Raw genomic sequence first — 5,571 nt, forward strand, 5'->3', positions numbered from 1 at the left:
CCCTACTCAACAATTTGTCATTATCAACAAGCAAGAAGGAAATGTCTCATCATATACAAGTTATTCTCAATAACATTAATTGCTAATTCCCTATCAGAAACCAATGGAGGCCAGAAGGAAGTGAGATGACATATTCAAAGTGCTAAAAAATTTAAACTATCAACCAAGAATTCTATATCCAGCAAAATTAACCCTTAAAAATGATGGAGAAATTAAGATATTCCCAGATAATAAAAAAGTAAGACAGTTCTCTAGCAGATCTGCCTTACAATTAATATCAAAGGAACTTTTTCAGACTGAAATCAAAGGATACTAGACAGTAATAAAATAAAGACCACCAATAAATGTAACTACATAGGTAAATATAAAAATGGCATAAATATTGTTTTTAATCTATTTTCCATATAATGTAAATAATAGCTGCATAATTCAATAATTATAAATCTACTTTGGCAGTCAAATAAAATTATAAAGATGTAATTTGTGACATAACAGCATAAGAGGGTAGGGGAATGGATCTATAGAGGAGCAACCCTTTTGTATACTACTGAAATTAAGTTGGTATTAACTGAAACCAGATTGTTATAAATTAAGATGTTAATGGTAACCCCCAAAGCAATCTAAGATACACAGCAAAAAAACTGACAATTGGTATTTTCTATGGTAGAAAATATCTGCATGGGGGCAGAGGCTCAGGTGCAGTCAAGATTCAGCTCCACTAGGGGCGCCTGGGTGACTCAGTCAGTTAAGTGACCAACTTCAGCCTTAGATCATGATCTCACAGTTCCTGAGTTTGAGCCTCACATCAGGCTCCATGCTGACAGCTCAGAGCTTGGAGCCTGCTTTGGATTCTGTGCCTCCCTATCCTTGCTCCTCCCCTGCTTGCACTCTGTCTCTGTCTCTGTCTCTCTCTCAAAAAAAAAAAAAAAAAAAAATTAAAAAAAAAATTTTTAAGGATTCAGCTCCACCCATAACCTGCCACCCTGGCTGAGGAAGGCATTGCTGCTGGAGGTGTAAACACTGTTTTACAAGAGGTACTGAAGACCACTCTCATCCATGATGGCCTAGTACATGGAATTTGCAAAGCTATCAAAACCTTAGATAAGTGCCAAGCCCATCTTTGTGGGCTTGCATCCAACCGTGATGAGCCTATGTACATCAAGTTGGTGGAGACCCTTTGTGCTGAACACCAAATCAACCTGATTAAGGCTGATGACAACAAGACATTAGAGGAAGGGGTAGGCCTGAGTAAAACTGACAGAGGAAAAGCCCTGTAAAGCAGTTGTATGGTGGTTAAGGACTATGGTAAAAAGTTCAGGACAAGGATGTCACTGAGGAATACTTCAAATGCAAGAAATGAACAAATAAAAAACTTGGTTCTTGTTCCTGAAAAAAGAAAAAAGAAAAAGAGAAAGAGGAAGGAAGGAAGGAAGGAAGGAAGGAAGGAAGGAAGGAAGGAAGGAAGGAAGGAAGGAAAATATTTAACACAAAAAAAGGAGTAATGGAGGATTGGAGGATCAAAAAATGACATAAAATAAATTAAAAACAGCAAAATGTGTAACTCCTACCTTATTAGTAATTATATTAAATGTATATGATTAAACTCTCCAATTAAAAGGTAGACATTAATGAACAAAGAAACATGATGCAGTTATATGCTTTATACAATAGACACACTTAAAATTCAAAAACACAAATAGATTAAAAGAAAATGGAGAAAGATATACAATGCCAAAGGTAATAAAAAGAGCTAGAGTAGTGATATTAACATCAGACAAAATAGAATTTAAGACAAAAATTGTTACTAGAGGGGTGCCTGGATAGCTCAGTCAGTTAAGCATCCTATTCAGTTTCAGCTCTGGTCATGATCTCGCAGTTCATGCCTTCAAGCCCTGCATTGAGTTCTGGACTGACAGCTCGAGGCTGCTTGGGATTTTTTGTCTCCCTTTCTTTCTGCCCCTCCCCCATTCACATGTACGTTCTCTCTCTCTCTCTCTCTCTCTCTGATCCCTCAACTGCTCACAGCCTCTGTCTAAAATAAAATCTTAAAAAAATAGAACTTTTTGTAATTTATATAGAATCATTATTTTTAACAATATCCTTGTTCTGAGGATATTGATCTTACCTCTAGGCTGATAACTGCCAAATTTGATTTTTCCATACTAAATTGTAACTCATACTCCATAATTCCAGTTGCCTATTGAACTTTCATTAAATGTCTCATTGTCACAGCACCAAAATACTTAAATGGTACGTGATTCCCACAGAGTTCTCTGTACCAAACCGTCTCATGGCCCTCCTGTATCTCATCTGTTGCTAGGAATTAGGACAGCTTCGCTGGTACCCTCATTTCAATAAGCCCACCATTAAAGCAACAAATTCAGCTTCTGCCTGAAGTTCCTCTCTCCATAAGGCTTAGCCTCAAATCTAAAGTACCAAGCTCTCCTCCTCCCCATTTCCAGTCACATCTGATTGAGGGAGCACAAGGCAAACTGAGGACAAAGTACAAGTTAGCAGCCTCCCTCCCCCAAGTGGGATTTGTGTGACATTCCTCGGGCATTTCTGGAAGCTCAAGAACAAGGGAAAGGACAAAAGACAAAGGGTTAAACTGATAAAGTCTCCATCAGTGTACAAATACCTTATCAATAGACACCTCCAGGAACTCCCTACTATCTTAAGAGAATGCTTTGCTAGAGGAAAAAATAACCTAGCTTGACAATAGCTAGGTCTCCAGTAATCTGAGTCTTCTTTAGCATATGGAAATCCTTTTAAGAAGCTTCCTCTTAAAACTGAACTATCGGGGTCTCATCAAAATAAAAAGCTTCTGCAAAGGGAAGGAAACAATCAGCAAAACTAAAAGGCAATCAAAGGAATGGGGAAAGATATTTGCAAATGACATATCAGATAAATAAAGGTAGTATCCAAAATCTATAAAGAACTTCTCAAACTCAATATCCCCCTTAAAAAAGTTCAGTGAATAAATGGGCAAAAGACATGAATAGACACTTTTCACTTGTCCAAGGAAGATATCTAGATGGTTAACAGACACATGAAAAAAAATGTTCAACATCACTCACCAACAGGGAAATATAAATCACAACCACTATGAGATACCACCTCACTACCCCATGACCCAGCAATTGTACTACTAGGTATTTATCCAAAGGATACCTAAATGCTGATTTGAAGGGACACATGCATCCCAGTTTTTATAGGAGCACTATCAACAATAGCCAAAGTATGCAAAGAGCCCAAATGTCCATCAACTGATGAATTGATAAAGAAGATATGGTATTAAAAAAAAAAGATGTAATATATATATAAATGGGAAATTACTCAGCACTCAAAAAGAATGAAATCTTGCCATTTGCAATAACATAGATGGAACTAGAGTGTATTATGCTAAGCGAAATAAACCAGTCAAAAAATGACAAATATCATATGACTTCGTTCATATGTGGAATTTAAGATACAAAACTGATGAACATAAGGGAAGCAAAAATAATATAAAAATAGAGAGTTAGGCAAGTCATAAAAAACTCTTAAATACAGAGAACAAACTTAGGGTGGCTGGTGGGGTGCTGAGTAGGGGGAAAGGCTATAGCGTGAGGGGCATTAGGACACTTGCTGGGCTGAGCACTGGGTATTATATGTAAGTGATGAATTACTAAATTCTATTCCTAAGAAAATATATTTTTATTAAAAAAAAAGAAACTTCCTCTTGACTTTACTTCCCCCAACTCTACAGTATATAAGCAGTCACTCTACAAACCTCCAGTGCAGATCTTTCTGCCCATGAGTGCTGTCCCCGTTCTTTAACAAAATCACCTTTTTGCACCAAAGATATCTCAGTAATTCTTTCTTGGCCATTGACTCTGGACCCCCATCACTCCAAAACCCTATCAACATCCAACCACAATCCTTATGCAATTAAATCCTGTGACAGTTTATCCCACAGACCTAAATATAAATCTGTTTAGGACTATAGTAATATCACTGTAAACTAGTCTGTTCTCTCTTTCTTTCTCTACTCCCTCCTCTCTCTTTCTCTGCTTCTTTTCTCCCTTCTTATCAACTAAATTCAAAATGTCACATCAGCTTATCCATTCCATTGTTGTAAGAGCTCCCAAGGAAAATTAGATTCATGAGACTATATGAAGACTATATGAAGAGATCTCTTCAGCTATGTTCCTCCTCATTGGAAGTAAATGCAATAACTATGATTTATGCTTTCAAAGCAACGTATGCAAGATTTTCTATGTCCATTCCCAGCAGATGAGCAATATTTCTGCAACAATGGGAAAAAAATGCAATTTCTTCATATTCTTTGTTAAAAGCCTTTATTTGCTTATAGTCAGATCTTGCTTGTTTTTTTATATAACTATAAAGAACAAGGAGACTTTGGATTTCAGTGATGGTGACCAAAGTAATTCAGATCATCCTCCTAAAAAGAGGAAAACTGGAAAGAATAGATAACATACATTAAACATTGACTTGGGTAGGTCAGAAGTGCTAACAAGATTAAAGAATAATTTATCTGAAATATTAGAGAAGTCAGAGATTCAGAGAGGTGAGCCAAAAATTGGTCTTGTTTGCCTCGATGGCATTTGCCAATTTGGGGTGAGGTGACTGAGATACTACAGAGCGTTTTTTGACAGCCTATGCAGCAAAGATGACAAAATTGATTCCAGGCTTCCCAATGATACGAGTTCCAGTAAACCATCCATCTTTGTAGTGGCGCTCCCAGAGAGCATTCTCTGTTGAGCTGGGAGAACCAGAATGAAACCCCAGCTTCAGGTTACCTGAGCAGTTCAAAAAATATTAGTTGGATTAAAGTAATCCCACAGGTAGGTGTTTGTAGACATTTTGAAAAGGGGGGGAAACCACCTGTGGAAAAAATGTAACATTTCTCAAGTCCCAACTAATTTCTACAATTTCTATAATTTTTCAAATGAAATATCCAGCAGGAAATGAAGTATAAGCAAATACAAGAGAAGTCAGGACAACAAACAAGTATAAACAACAAACAGCTCTAGATTTGAACTGATCAGATATGAACTTAAAATAGCTATTTTTTTTTTCACTGAAAAGATTAAAAATTTTGTCAGTGACCTAGGAACTATTCCCAGTGACCAAAAAGTTTATAAAGAGCTAAACAGAAATTCTAGAGCTGAAAAAGTACCAAAATTAAGAACTCAACTGATGTGCTTGCAGCATATTAAACTTAGCTAATGAGAGGATCTATAAACTGAAAGATCAGGGGAAAAAAACGGTAAGAATAAAGCACAGAAGTAAAAAAGGATCAACAAAACAGAATTCAGAGTTTGGCGGTTTTACGATACATGCATAAACTATTTGACATTTGTCCTCTCAAAAGGTAAAGTCTAATTCCTCTCTTCTAGATTGTGAGCCTGACTTAATAATTTACTTCTAACAAACAGAATATGGTAGAAGTAACAGTGTAGGACTTCCTAAGTTAGGTCAGAGAAGGCATTACAATCTCTTCCTTGCATTCTCTCTCATTTCACTTAATCTGGGGGTAGCCAAATACTCTGTCATGAGACATGCAAA

The 5,571-nt window shown here is 36.6% G+C and overlaps 1 pseudogene; it reads left to right on the plus strand.

The window, feature by feature from the left end:
- The first annotated feature begins 974 nt into the window (after window positions 1-974).
- On the plus strand, window positions 975-1,386 carry LOC120223157 (annotated as a pseudogene).
- The last annotated feature ends 4,185 nt before the right edge of the window (window positions 1,387-5,571 follow it).

The sequence above is a fragment of the Hyaena hyaena genome, unplaced genomic scaffold (genome assembly GCF_003009895.1).
Source record: "Hyaena hyaena isolate Hyena2069 unplaced genomic scaffold, ASM300989v1 scaffold_958, whole genome shotgun sequence".
Taxonomy (NCBI): Eukaryota; Metazoa; Chordata; class Mammalia; order Carnivora; family Hyaenidae; genus Hyaena; species Hyaena hyaena.